The following is a 16607-nucleotide window of genomic DNA, read 5'->3' on the forward strand; positions in this document are numbered from 1 at the left end:
GTTATGCTTTCGTATGCAAAGAGGTATTATTTTCATTCGAGGACATGCCACCCTCTTTGCCTCCTGCTGTCATTAACATTTTGCAGGAGTTCGCTGACGTCTTTCCACAAGACGTGCCACCGGGATTACCACCTATTAGAGGGATTGAGCATCAGATTGACTTAATTCCCGGTGCATCGCTACCCAACCGTGCACCATACCGTACCAATCCAGAGGAGAGGAAGGAGATTATGCGTCAAGTACAAGAGCTGCTCGACAAAGGTTATATACGTGAATCTCTTAGTCCTTGTGTTGTTCCTATTATTCTAGTGCCGAAAAAGGATGGTACACCGCGTATGTGTGTTGATTGTAGAGGAATTAATAATATTACTATTCGTCATCGTCATCCTATTCCTAGGCTAGATGATATGCTTGATGAATTAAGTGGCTCTATAATTTTTTTCAAAGTTGACTTGTGTAGTGGATACCATCAAATTCGCATGAAATTGGGAGATGAATGGAAAACGATATTTAAAACTAAGTTTGGCTTATATGAGTGGTTAGTTATGCCTTTTGGATTGACTAATGCACCTAGCACTTTCATGAGATTAATGAATGAGGTTTTACGTGCTTTCATTAGACGATTTGTGGTAGTCTACTTTGATGATATACTGATTTATAGTAGATCTTTGGAGGAACACTTGGATCATTTGCGTGTTGTTTTTACTGCTCTACGTGATGCACATTTGTTTGCTAACCTTGGGAAGTGCACCTTTTGCACAGACCGAGTATCTTTTTTTGGCTATGTTGTTACTCCACAGGGAATTGAAGTTGATAAAGCCAAGATTGAAGCTATTGAGAGTTGGTCGCAGCCCAAAACGGTCACACAAGTGAGGAGTTTCCTTGGACTCACCGGGTTTTATAGACGTTTTGTGAGAGATTTCAGCACCATTGCTACACCTCTCAATGAGCTTACAAAGAAGGATGTGCCTTATTCTTGGGGTACCGCACAGGAAGAAGCCTTCACGGTTTTGAAAGATAAGTTAACACATGCTCCTTCACTCCAACTTCCTGATTTTAATAAGACTTTCGAGCTTGAATGTGATGCTAGTGGAATTGGATTAGGAGGTGTGTTATTACAAGATGGTAAACCTGTTGCATACTTTTCTGAAAAATTAAGTGGGCCTAGTCTGAACTATCCTACTTATGATAAGGAATTATATGCTCTTGTTCGGACTTTGGAAACATGGCAACATTATTTATGGCCCAAAGAATTTGTCATACATTCTGATCATGAATCTTTGAAACATATTAGAAGTCAAGAAAAACTGAACCATAGACATGCTAAATGGGTTGAATTCATTGAGACTTTCCCGTACGTCATTAAACACAACAAGGGTAAAGAAAATGTTATTGGTGATGCTTTGTCTCGTCGTTATACTATGCTTTCACAACTTGACTTTATATTTGGTTTGGAAACCATTAAAGATCAATATGTGCATGATGCTGATTTAAAAAATGTGTTGGAGAATTGTAAAGAAGGGAGAACATGGAACAAGTTCATCATTAATAATGGATTTGTGTTTCGTGCTAACAAGCTATGCATTCCAGCTAGCTTCGTTCGTCTTTTGTTGTTACATGAGGCGCATGGAGGAGGATTGATGGGACACTTTGGTGTAAAGAAGATGGAGGACGTACTTGCTACACATTTCTTTTGGCCAAGGATGCGACTGGATGTTGAGCATTTTGTTGCTCGCTGCACGACATGTCAAAAAGCTAAGTCACGACTCAATCCTCATGGTTTATATATGCCTTTACCTGTACCTAGTGTTCCTTGGGAGGATATATCTATGGACTTTGTTTTAGGTTTACCTCGAACAAAGGAGGGGAGGGATAGCATATTTGTTGTTGTGGATAGATTTTCTAAAATGGCACACTTTATACCCTGTCATAAAAGTGATGATGCCGCTAATGTGGCTGATTTGTTCTTTCGTGAAATTATTCGCTTGCATGGTGTGCCAAATACGATTGTTTCAGATCGTGATGCTAAATTTCTTAGCCACTTTTGGCGATGTTTATGGGCTAAGTTGGGGACAAATTTGCTTTTTAGTACTACATGTCACCCCCAAACTGATGGACAAACTGAAGTAGTCAATAGATCTTTGTCTACTATGCTTAGTGCTGTTTTGAAGAACAATTTAAAACTATGGGAAGAATGCTTGCCTCATATTGAATTTGCTTATGATCGTTCGCTGCATTCTACTACAAAGATGTGTCCTTTTGAAGTTGTCTATGGTTTCCTACCTCGTGCACCTATTGATTTGTGACATCTTCCATCTTCGAAGAAGGTTAATTTTGATGCTAAAGAACGTGTTGATTTGATATTAAAGATGCATGAGTTAACTAAGGAAAACATTGAGCGCATGAATGCTAAATATAAACTTGCTGGAGATAAGGGTAGAAAACATATTGTCTTTGCACCTGGAGATCTTGTTTGGTTGCATTTGCGTAAGGATAGGTTTCCTGATTTGCGCAAGTCAAAGCTAATGTCGTGTGCTGATGGTCCTTTCAAAGTGTTAGAGAAAATAAATGATAATGCATATAGACTTGAGATGCCTGCAGATTTTGGGGTTAGTCCCACTTTTAACATTGCGGATTTGAAGCCATATTTGGGTGATGAAGATGAGCTTCCGTCGAGGACGACTTCAGTTCAAGAAGGGGAGGATGATGAGGACATCAACACCATTGTTACACCCACAGACCCAGCTGCTATACATATTGGACCAGTTACTAGAGCTCGTGCATGCCAATTGAATTACCAGGTACTTTCGTTTCTTGGGAATACTTCTAATGTTCATGAACATATGATGTTGTCTAAGTTAGATACTTTTGTTGTGCTCATGAATGAAGGACCTAGCATGGACAAGAAGGATATCCGTTGGAGTGGGATCAATCATGAAGAAGAAGGTGCACGCGCGGGAGAAAACAATGGAGCTTCCATTGGTGATTTTCGCACTTTAAAGCCACCATAAGGAGAGCATGAAGGCTTTGGACGAAATATTCAAGACGTCACTTTATAAATTTCGTACATATGCTATTATAGGTGTTGCGCCACCTTATTGTTGGGCCAGACCCATGTAATTTCGAAATACCATAATATAGGCTATTTTAAGAGTCCGTATGTGTGGGGAAACCTAGTTTAGGGCTGTTTTCGGACCCCTCCTCCAAGGGTCGCGAAATTGCCTGTCTATTCCCTCATATATACAGCCCTTAGGGCATCGTTTAGACTTGGGATTTTTTTAGCTAAAAGTTAGCCATTGCAACTTCGTGTACTTCGTTTGTGTCCAACGACCAGACTAAGACCGCTTTCGGATCCCCACCCTTATCAATACTTCATCTATATTTGCAATATTCAGATTGCAATATCATATTCTTGCTTGTTCTTCGATTGCTTGCAGGAATAGACCTTCGTGGTCAGGTTGATCGTGCTCCGGTGTGGTCAATAACCTCTTGGAGATTGGTTTAGCGATTGCTAAGGCGCAACGTCGTCCACGTTTGTAGTCGGATCGTCAAAGTCGTCTCCACCAAATCGATAGTTATCATCTCATCGAAAGATCGGGACATCCTCGCCTCCATCAGTACTGGACTGCAATCGGTGATTGGCGAGGAACAATGTTTTTAGCACTACTGGAAAATACGATTCTAAGTTCATTTGCACAGAAAAAATTTCCATGGCTCGGGTCGGAAGGGCAGATAATTGTAGTCACAAATGTTATTTTTACCTGAGATGCATCGACAGTTCACAGTCCAGTCTCTCAAGGCACTTTTTCAATCTCGAACAAACTTCTTTGAACAAAAACGAACGCCGATGGCAGACGACTTATTCAGTATACTGTTTCCCTTTTCACGCCTAGTTGAATGAGTTCAAATGAGGTAGGACAAAGAAGTTGCAAAGTGAAAATTATATTTCCTCGGTCCCAAAATGTAAGATCATTTTTGACACTATGATCGTTTACTTAATTTAAGCACTCTCCACCCGCCATCCTCTGTATTGGAAGGGAAAGAGTATTAAGAACGAGAAAGCTTCAAATTGTTTGACATCTTTAGCCTATTTCGTTTCGAAATCGTTTACTGTATTTCTTTTCTTCTTTTTAAATTTTCTACTAATTAATCATGTTTACGTATGGGTTCTAGCATTTTGTATTTCTTGCATTGCTCCTAGGAAGTTGTTTGTGGGCGACAGCACAGTATATAAATGTAACATCCGTCGTACCTCCTGGGCTGTAATTTGAGCACTTCACATATGTTCCACCCACCACCCTCTATTATGGAAGAAAAAGAATATTGAGAACGACAAAGCTTCACAATGTTTGACATCTTTGTCCTATGTTCTTTGGGCACGCTTTCATGCCCAAGATGCGACCCTATCCTCAATTTGGCATGAAGGCCTCGTCAGGGATAGAAGCGCATCTCGTCGTGTCGCAAGAATGGATATCATTACAAGTACATGTACTGAAAAGAAGAGATATATAAAGAGAGTTGGCTTACACTCGCCACAAGCTACATCAGAGTCACAGCAGTACATTACATAAACATCATGAAGAAGAGCAGGGTCCAACTACGGACGAAAACAAACGAGAAAATGAAACGACGTCCATACTTGCTATCCCAGGTTGCCGGCCTGGAACCCATCCTAAATCGATGAAGAAGAAGAAGAAGAAGCAACTCCAAATGAACAATCAACGCGCTCGCATTGAGTGACCTTTACGTGTACCTGCAACTGGTGTTGTAGTAATCTGTGAGCCACAGGGGACTCAGCAATCTCATTTCCAAAGGCATCAAGACTAGCAAAGCTTAATGGGTGAGGCAAGGTTAAGTGGTGAGGTTGCAGCAGCGGCTAAGCATATATTTGGTGGCTAAACTTACGAGTACAAGAAATAAGAGGGGGAAGATCTACGCATAACGGACGTGAACTACTGATGATCAAATGAATGATCCTGAACACCTACCTACGTCAGACATAACCCCACCGTGTCCTCGATTGGAGCAGGGGCTCACGAAAGAGACAGTCACGGTTACGCACATAGTTGGCAAGTTTTAATTAAGTTAACTTCAAGTTATCTAGAACCAGTGTTAAACAAAGTTTCCACGTTGCCACATAACCGCGGGCACGGATTCCCAAAAAGATTTAACCCTGCAGGGGTGCTCCAACTAGTCCATCACAAATTACCACAAGCCGCATAGAAATCCTCAATCACGAAGCTCGCGATCTCGTCGGATTCCCTAGTGGAAAACCTCAACTCTGAGATTACCCAAAGCATCACCGGAATCCCGATGCACAAGATATCTCGTCAAAGGTAAAATTAATCCAGCAAGGCCACCCGGTGTGTCGACGAACCCGATAGGAGCCGCGTATCTCGTTCTCAGGACACACCGTCTATGCATAGTGGACGGCAGCCAAACCTCGAGTTTCCCCGAGGTGGCACCGCCGACTGCTAGGTGGGTGGACCAACACTCATGCGGAGCACTGGCCCGGGGGGTTGATTAAATTATCCTCGGGGTCCAAAAAGTCCCAATGCAATTTTATTAGGTTATTAGGCAAATGTAGTACCAATGTTGGGCCTTGCCAGACCAGCTTTAATCTAAAACGAATTATCAAGGGGGTCCCCATAACAAACCCGATCGTGTTAGGAGCACTCAATTATGGAACATAACACCGGTAGCCGAAACTAAGGGGGCAAAGGTGGAACAAAACAATAGGCTAGAAAGGCCGAGCCTTCCACCTTTTACCAAGTATATAGGTGCATTAAAATAATTAGCATTTAATATGGTGATATAACAAGGAACCCATGTTAACACATGGAAGCAACTGCACCTCCAACTAGCAACGCTATCAACAGGGTTAAGCAAGCGGTAACATAGCCAATCAGTGGTTTGCTAGGTTGAGCAGGTTGAAGGTTTGCATGGCATTGTTGAGAAGGCTGATATTTAACATTTGGTAGGCAACGAGACATAAACGACAGCAATGATAAAACTAGCATGGCAATGATAGTAATGGTATCTGGGGAAATGGTCATCTTGCCTGAGATCCCGCTTGGAAGAAGAAATGCCTCCGTGAAGCAGACGAACCGACGTAGTCGAACGGGTCCTCACATCCGACACGCTTGCGGAACTCTATCGAGACGGGGAAAACCGGAAACACAAATCAACACACGGAATTCACCTCACGATGCATAACACATATGATGCATGAGCAGCTGAATACATGCAAGTCACGACATGACAAATCACACAATCAATCACTACACATTAAGTGAAGTTCAATATGCAACAAGTTGCATATTGACGAAACTCCAAATATGAATTATTTAGTTCACTCCCGTTTATTTACACGGCAAAATTAATGTTGTTTAACATGCAAGAGGTGAAGCAGAAATTAAACTACCTATCTAGGCATTTTTAAATGAGGTCGGAAATGACATATAGCATCTCCGAGACGACCTCACATGTTAATTTATAATTCTGTCCAGATCTGAACTAACACATTTAATTAGTTGTTAAACAGCAAAACAAATAGGTTCTCGTGATTCTACGCGTCAGTTCAAGCAATTTACACATAGAGATCATCTCCAACGGAGCTACGGTTCAAAAGATACAAGCACCGCAAGATATGATGACATGAATGCAATATGTGTGCAACGACGGTCACGAGCACTTCAAAACATACAACCAGCAAGGGAAAATGAAACTGCACGAGATTCTAAGCAAGTTTCATGTGGAACACGATCAAATCGGAGCTACGGTTCAAAAGCTACGAGCAAAACAAGAAATGACTACAATCTGTCAAAATCAGCCACATAGCATTTTCTACGCCCCACAACTACGGCTACACAACTCCGATAAACTCAAGCAAGGCATGACACGAAAGAGGGCAAGAAGCACTACTACAAACAACTAACAACAACTAGCATGGCATCATGGATCACTAGGGAAAGAAGACACAAAATGGCATCCCACACACCATTTCAGACTTAGTGAAAATAACACCTCATGAAAGTGCAGTTTTCGCTCTGAAGGCATATTGACAGCAGCAAAACCTATAGCTACAGGACTCCAAATGGCATAACAATTTACAGCATGCTAGAGAAACACAAGGGGTACAACTAACTCTATTGGACCAACCTCAAAAGAGTTACAGATCACAAGATACAAGCGAGACAAGACAGCAACCAAATATAACAGATTCCAGACTTTGAAATATTTCAGCTCGTCCAAATCAGCACTATTTCTAGCAACTTGAGAGCAATCAAACCACACCTAAACATGCATTTCTATTGCAAACAAAAATACCAGGGGCTAGACAAAACATCCAAGATCAACTCTCTAGTTGACAATTTAATCAAACGAAGCACGGAATAAATCCTACGAAATAAACAAGAGGGCAATCTAGCAAAATATCACGCGAACTAACTTGTTCTAATGCTAAAACTAATTGCAAGTTGTAAAGTCGTAATCACGGAAACCTAGGCATATGGCACGCTAAAACACGTCAAAGAAATATGCAAGTTGTAAAGTCGTAATCTACGCTGAATTCTACACATTTTACATATATTACTCGCTCCGATCCGACATACGGATAAATAATTACGGGCGTTTGAAAAACAAGCATTTTTTTAAACTACTAAAAATCCACATGAATTATATAAATCCCTATGGGCCAAATCCCTCCTATCGGGCCTAACAAAGGCATGGGCGCAAATTAGGGTCTGGGGGGATCTCACCTTCGCGGGCCAAGGCCCAGTCGATGGAGAGGTTGGCCAGGCCGGCTTGGGGGCGAGGCGAGACGCTCGAGGCGCTGGCCTGGGCCGGGAGAAGGTGGGCCGCGGGCGAGGCCCAGGGCAGTGAGGCCCAGGGGGCGTCCGGCCAGGGTGCTGGCGAGCGCTGGCTTCGTCCTCCTCGTGCCTCTGCACGAGGCACCAGGCTTGGCGGCGGCGGTAGCCTTCCCTGGCGGCGAGGGAGGCCAGGGACGGGGCCCTCTGACCCGGATTCGGCCGGCGACGGGGTCGGCAAGCTCCACAGGAAGCAAGCTCGGGCTGCTCCCACGACGCCATGGGGCATCCTGCGGAGAGAGAGTGAGTGGAGATTAGAGAGAGAGAAACCGTAGGAGAAGGGGCGGCGAGGTCCGATCTGGCCAGCGGAACCTGCTCCGGCGGCGCTGGGGCTCCGGTTGCCGGCGGGATGCGACGGCGTGGCGCGGGACCGGCGGGAGGAGCACTTCGGCCTAAGGAGCTGCAGCTCGGGAGGTGCAGATCGGGGGCGGCGACCAGATGGGCTCGGGTGGGCCTGGATCGGGCCCGGCGGCGCTGGTGGGAGAGAGAGGCTGCGGGAGCTAGGGTTTCGGGGTAGGTGGCACGCAAAACGAGGCACGGGGTTGGCTGTCTAAAAATGAACTCGGGGTCTATATATAGACAAACGGGGGGTAGGTTACCCGAAATCGCGGTCCGGATCCAACCGCGCAGTCGGAATCGGATAATTCGGAACGTGGGAATGGGTACGCGGCCGTGTAGGATGGTTTACCGGAGACGAGAGGGAGAACGGGCGGCGCGGCAACGAATTTTAAAACACCGACAAACGTCCGACGGTAGACCGAATACGGTGCCGCTATGGTCGACCGTTCGGGTACCAGACGGACTCCGATTGCGACGAAACTTGACAGGCGGCCTACCTATAAATAAATAATACCGCACGACAAATTCCAGCTCAATCGAAGAAAGTTTTATACACGCTTTAAAAACAGGGTTACAACGGTGTTGCGGGCGCGTGCGAGTGCGGTCGGACTCATAACGGACAACGACGAGAACCGGCAACTACTAACGGATGCAAGTTTTGAAAATGGGCGGCAACGGAGATGCCGATGCAATGCAGATGATGCGCATGATGCGATGAACATGCGACAAAAGAAAATAGACACACGACGAAAACGGAAAGAAGGGGGAATCTTCTGGAACGTCGGCATCGGGGTGTCACAACTCTCCTACACTACAAGAGGATCTCGCCCCAAGATCCAAGAATGAAGGGGGAGCGGATGAGAAAAGCAAAAGGTAAACTTAGTCGCTTCTTTGACAAACGAGTGAAACCAACGATCCTTGAAGGTAGCAAAGAGATGAGGAATGATATGAGAAAGAAGTAAGAATTCACGGAAAATTTCGGCAGCACTTCGGTAGGAAAATGGGACAAAAAATTCGATAAGATGGAGGAAATAGACAATATTCATGACAAACAACTAAATAGAGCAATGGAACGCCATGATCTTGGTAGAACAACATGATTGACCCAAAAGAGCAACATCACAAGGCCTCCGGAACAATAGAATAAGAACTATCTCAAACGGAAGAAGAGAATGAAGAAAAGAATGACAACAATTATCTCAAATGAACTTGGCAAGCATTCTTGCAAGAAGAATTGAACGGAGTTGTTGGAAAAACAACAACAAAAAGAACCAGATAGTAGTGGGCTTACGGAAACCTTTCAAACTAATGAAGTGACAACCAGCCACTAACAGAAACAAGGGTTGATTGGGAGAAACAAGATATGAACAATTTCTTACACCAAGAGGATACATTGAGAACTTGGATTAATGATAAGCACCATGATAGCAACAATCCATAGGAAAAGCTTTAGGTGAAATCCAAACCAAGATAGCTCAATGAAGAAATCATGGCTTGAAAATATCTCATGATCATAGAATCGATGGATTTAATTAACTCATTCTTGAAAGGAAATCTCTTCGAGGATCCTACACTAACAAGAATGCTATAATACCACCTCAAAGGATAAAGGAAGAACAATTGCACATAGAAATGCAAGAGAAAGGATACTTGAGGTTCTCCAACAAGAATCTTGAAGAACACTTGAGAATGGATTGAAATCTTGATGAACCACCAAGAAGGACCTCCGTATACGAATGAATGATGCAAAGATATCAAGGTAGAAAATAATAAGATTATGACCTTGCCAAAATTAAGATGAAGCCTCACAAAGAGATACTTAAAAGAACTTGGAACTCCGAAAAAGAAATATAGGCACTTGAGAAAAGAATTGATATCATGAGTCCTCCGGAAGAAGAATTGAAATCTCTTGGAAGAAGGAAGAACAAGAATAAGAATTATGTTATGCTAATCCTTCACCAAGTTTAATTGATGACAAGCAACCGATTAAACATACAACTTATTCCTCTTGAAAAGATTAAAGAGAGATAGATAAAGCCAAACTTAAGAAGTCTTGAAACGACCACCGGCAAGAATTAAGACAAATGAGGCAATCATGCATGAATGGAGATATATGAGAATGAAGAGATCAATAGCCGCCTGAGAGAGAAGACTTGAACAAGGCACCAGATAATCGAGAGACAAACGAAGAGACAACAATTGAGAAGAATTGAGGATGAAAGCTGAAAGCTGAGAACGAAGAATCTTCTAAAATGATGGCCTTCGGGGGATCGAGAATGAAAACAACTCAGAAATGCACCGGATAGCAATAAAGGGATACTCATGATTGACAACAATTAAGACGATGGCACAAAGCTGAAATGACGAATGTGCAAGAGAATGGACCAAGATTTGAGAGAAACAGTTCTTCGAATTTGCAAGCTGAGAATGATGACGAGAAACAACACCAAGAATACTAAGACACTCCGGAATGATGAAGAATGCAAGGTTGAGCCAAATATGAGAATTAATACGAATAAACCTTGAAGAAGGGATATGACTGATGAAATTCATACTTACGTCATAGTTGAAAAGAATAAGAGAACTCCGGAAAGATTACAAGAGCTAGATAAGATCCTCGGAAACCTGTGGGTTATGGGCCCACTCAAAGAAACCACCGTTGAAAATATTGCTCACAAGAGAGATATTGCACCGGTACAAATGAAAACTAGCTGAGGTGAGATCCTCGAAATAATTAAAAGAATTGAAAACAAGAAACTTGTGAGATAACTTCAACGCTCCGGATATAATGTAGAAAAAAAAATGACAACAAGAATACTTGATAAGAATTTTCAACATGGGAAAGAGTTACAAGGATGAAAAGGATATGGTGAACACGGATAATTAAATTAAATTCACCGGAAAAGATGACAAGAATGAACAAATATGACACGAATCTCCTGAGAATCTTCACAATGAATCACCGGCTACGAAAGGAAGAAGAGATAGCGGAAGCACAATGAAATGAATGCGCTTGGATGAAATCCAATCACCAAATAAAAAGGGCGGGAGGGCGGGGAAAAACAAAGACAACTTGGGCTAGATAAGATGAACTCCGGAATAAAATGAGAGACTGATCTTGCAACATTGGAAAGGATTGAACCACTTGGAGAGAAACACACCGGTTGAAAAAGGATTGATATGGCGACTCCGGTTGACAAAATTGATAAGACAACTGATTAAGCAAAAGGATTAATTAGCATTCCCATAGAAATATGAGACCCGCTCTTGGAAGGATATGAAATCACCATCTGACATCGAAGCAACTCGAATTACCATATTCCAACAACACAAGGGGTGCGGCTTATGAAACAAGCCAGAGCAAACTCATGAGAAAGATTTCGTCCGATATTTTCGTGGACAGGAATCCACTAGATGTCGAACCCCAATCTAACATCATGCATTTGTTGGAAGATTGTCCTATAAGCAACTACTAGAATTCCCACCTATGGATTCCCGAAATATCTGGTCATGCAATCTGGTACACGGATACAAGGAGTAATATCACACAACTCCTATACTAACCCGTCACCTGTATCACATCCGTCAACACACAACCAGAATCTCGGACCTTCATCTACTACAGACCCTCGTGATCACAATGATACAAAGTATGGCAGTACTCCCGAACAATCTGCACCAGTACTCGGGACATCGGGGTTATCTCGCCACTACTAGTATTGAAGCAATTACGAACATCCTTCCTTCTGAGATACTAAGAAATCTGAATGATAACGATGTGCTCAAGAATCCCCTGGAGCTCAACTCCCCTGAAACTTAAAGCAGATAGGAGGCACCAAGACAGAACTCCGTCACATCGGCATCATATAGATCTCAAAAATATCCGCGTGATCCTAAAAAAAATTTGAGTGAGAAGAGGAGTAGAATAAATTATTACATCAAGATTCCTCACCAGAGCATAGAAGAGGAGAAAAAAGAATCCTAGTCTCCGATATATAACTAGACTCAAAGCAGTTTTTCACTAGACTCGACTCGGCCAAGTTTGATCAATCAAGGGGGCTCCTAGGTCGGTACTGCTCTGATACCAACTTGTCACGCCCAAGATGCGACCCTATTCTCAATTTGGCACGAAGGCCTCGTTAGGGATAGAAGCGCATCTCGTCTGTCGCAAGAATGGATATCGTTACAAGTACATGTACTGAAAAGAAGAGATATATAAAGGGAGTTGGCTTACACTCGCCACAAGCTACATCAGAGTCATAGCAGTACATTACATAAACATCATGAAGAAGAGCAGGGTCCGACTACGGACGAAAACAAACGAGAAAATGAAACGACGTCCATCCTTGCTATCCCAGGCTGCCGGCCTGGAACCCATCCTAAATCGATGAAGAAGAAGAAGAAGAAGCAACTCCAAATGAACAATCAACGCGCTCGCGTCAAGTGACCTTTAGTTGTACCTGCAACTGGTGTTGTAGTAATCTGTGAGCCACAGGGGACTCAGCAATCTCATTTCCAAAGGTATCAAGACTAGCAGAGCTTAATGGGTGAGGCAAGGTTAAGTGGTGAGGTTGCAGCAGCGGCTAAGCATATATTTGGTGGCTAAACTTACGAGTACAAGAAATAAGAGGGGGAAGATCTACGCATAACGGACGTGAACTACTGATGATCAAATGAATGATCCTGAACACCTACCTACGTCAGATATAACCCCACCGTGTCCTCGATCGGAGCAGGGGCTCACGAAAGAGACAGTCACGGTTACGCACACAGTTGGCAAGTTTTAATTAATTTAACTTCAAGTTATCTAGAACCAGTGTTAAACAAAGTTTCCACGTTGCCACATAACCGCGGGCATGGCTTTCCGAAAAGATTTAACCCTGCAGGGGTGCTCCAACTAGTCCATCACAAATTACCACAAGCCGCATAGAAATCCTCAATCATGAAGCTCGCGATTTCGTCGGATTCCCTAGTGGAAAACCTCAACTCTGAGATTACCCAGAGCATCACTGGAAACCCGATGCACAAGATATCTCGTCAAAGGTAAAACTAATCCAGCAAGGCCACCCGGTGTGTCGACGAACCCGATAGGAGCCGCGTATCTCGTTCTCAGGACACACCGTCTATGCATAGTGGATGGTAGCCAAACCTCGAGTTGCCCCGAGGTGGCACCGCCGACTGCTAGGTGGGTGGACCAACACTCATGCGGAGCACTGGCCCGGGGGGTTGATTAAATTATCCTCGGGGTCCGGAAAGTACCTATGCAACTTTATTAGGTTATTAGGCAAATGTAGTACCAATGTTGGGCCTTGCCAGACCAGCTTTAATCTAAAACGAATTATCAAGGGGATCCTCATAACAACCCCGATCGTGTTAGGAGCGCTTAATTATGGAACATAACACCGGTAGCCGAAAACTAAGGGGGCAAAGGTGGAACAAAACACGAGGCTAGAAAGGCCGAGCCTTCCACCTTTTACCAAGTATATAGGTGCATTAAAATAATTAGCATTTAATATGGTGATATAACAAGGAACCCATGTTAACACATGGAAGCAACTACACCTGCAACTAGCAACGCTATCAACAGGGTTAAGCAAGCGGTAACATAGCCAATCAGTGGTTTGCTAGGTTGAGCAGGTTGAAGGTTTGCATGGCATTGTTGAGAAGGCTGATATTTAACATGTGGTAGGCAACGAGACATAAACGACAGCAACGGTAAAACTAGCATGACAATGATAGTAATGGTATCTGGGGAAATGGTCATCTTGCCTGAGATCCCGCTTGGAAGAAGAATGCCTCCGTGAAGCAGACGAACCGACGTAGTCGAACGGGTCCTCACATCCGACACGCTTGCGGAACTCTATCGAGACGGGGAAAACCGGAAACACAAATCAACACACGGAATTCACCTCACGATGCATAACACATATGATGCATGAGCAGCTGAATACATGCAAGTCACGGCATGACAAATCACACAATCAATCACTACACATTAAGTGAAGTTCAATATGCAACAAGTTGCATATTGACGAAACTCCACATATGAATTATTTAGTTCACTCCCGGTTATTTACACGGCAAAATTAATGTTGTTTAACATGCAAGAGGTGAAGCGGAAATTAAACTACCTATCTAGGCATTTTTAAATGAGGTCGGAAATGACATATAGCATCTCCGAGATGACCTCACATGTTAATTTACAATTCTGTCCAGATCTGAACTAACACATTTAATTAGTTGTTAAACAGCAAAACAAATAGGTTCTCGTGATTCTACGCGTCATTTCAAGCAATTTACACATAGAGATCATCTCCAACGGAGCTACGGTTCAAAAGATACAAGCACCGCAAGATATGATGACATGAATGCAATATGTGTGCAACGACGATCACGAGCACTTCAAAACATACAACCAGCAAGGGAAAATGAAACTACACAAGTTTCTAAGCAAGTTTCATGTGGAACACGATCAAATCGGAGCTACGGTTCAAAAGCTACGAGCAAAACAAGAAATGACTACAATCTGTCAAAATCAGCCACATAGCATTTTCTACGCCCCACAACTACGGCTACACAACTCCGATAAACTCAAGCAAGGCATGACACGAAAGAGGGCAAGAAGCACTAATACAAACAACTAACAACAACTAGCATGGCATCATGGATCACTAGGGAAAGAAGACACAAAATGGCATCCCACACACCATTTCAGACTTAGTGAAAATAACACCTCATGAAAGTGCAGTTTTCGCTCTGAAGGCATATTGACAGCAGCAAAACCTATAGCTACAGGACTCCAAATGGCATAACAATTTACAGCATGCTAGAGAAACACAAGGGGTACAACTAACTCTATTGGACCAACTCAAAAGAGTTACAGATCACAAGATACAAGCGAGACAAGACAGCAACAAAATATAACAGATTCCAGACTTAGAAATATTTCAGCTCGTCCAAATCAGCACTATTTCTAGCAACTTGAGAGCAATCAAACCACACCTAAACATGCATTTCTATTGCAAACAAAAATACCAGGGGCTAGACAAAACATTCAAGATCAACTCTCTAGTTGACAACTTAATCAAACGAAGCACGGAATAAATCCTACGAAATAAACAAGAGGGCAATCTAGCAAAATATCGCGCGAACTAACTTGTTCTAATTCTAAAACTAATTGCACAGAAAAATCCATGGGATTTTTCTACCCCGGAAACATATAAAATATGTGGGGTTGCAACACAAAATAAAGCCACACATAAATGCGGGAAAATAACCTATATACGAGAAAATAAACTATAGACAATTCCCTACACGCAAAAATACAAATGACCGCTCTAAAATGCATGGAAAAATGGTCCCTAAAACATGGGCATTTTATCTAAGTCATACGGGCTATCCGAACTTGCGCGAAAATTAATTACGGGCACTATCCTACCTAGACATCACGGAAACCTAGGCATACGGCACGCTAAAACACGTCAAACAAATATGCAAGTTGTAAAGTCGTAATCTACGCTGAATTCTACACATTTTACTCGCTCCGATCCGCATACGGATAAATAATTACGGGCGTTTGATAAACAAGCATTTTTTTTTTGAAACTACAAAAAATGCACAGGAATTATATAAATCCCTATGGGCCAAATCCCTCCTATCGGGCCTAACAAAGGCATGGGCGCAAATTAGGGTCTGGGGGGATCTCACCTTCGCGGGCCAAGGCCCAGTCGGTGGAGAGGCTGGCCAGGCCGGCTTGGGGGCGAGGCGAGGCGAGGCGCTGGAGGCGCTGGCCTGGGCCGGGAGAAGCTGGGCCGCAGGCGAGGCCCAGGGGGCGTCGGGCCAGAGCGCTGGCTTCGTCCTCCTCGTGCCTGTGCACGAGGCACCAGGCTTGGCGGCGGCGGCAGCCTTCCCTGGCGGCGAGGGAGGCCAGGGACGGGGCCCTCCGACCCGGATCCGGTCGGCGACGGGGTCGGCAAGCTCCACAGGAAGCGAGCTCGGGCTGCTCCCACGACGCCATGGGGCATCCTGCGGAAAGAGAGTGAGCGGAGAGATTAGAGAGAGAGAGAAACCGGAGGAGAAGGGGCGGCGAGGTCCGATCTGGCCGGCGGAACCTGCTCCGGCGGCGCTGGGGCTCCGGTTGCCGGCGGGATGCGGCGGCGTGGCGCGGGACCTGCGGGAGGAGCACTTCGGCGTGAGGAGTTGCAGCTCGGGAGGTGCAGATCGGGGGCGGCGACCAGATGGGCTCGGGCGGGCCTAGATCGGGCCCGGCGGGCCGGCGGCGCTGGTGGGAGAGAGAGGCTGCGGGAGCTAGAGTTTCGGGGTAGGTGGCGCACAAAACGAGGCAGGGGGGTTGGCTGTCTAAAAAATGAACTGGGGGTCTATATATAGACAAACCGGGGG

The sequence above is a fragment of the Hordeum vulgare genome, chromosome 4H, assembly GCF_904849725.1.
Source record: "Hordeum vulgare subsp. vulgare chromosome 4H, MorexV3_pseudomolecules_assembly, whole genome shotgun sequence".
In the NCBI taxonomy this organism is placed as follows: Eukaryota; Viridiplantae; Streptophyta; class Magnoliopsida; order Poales; family Poaceae; genus Hordeum; species Hordeum vulgare.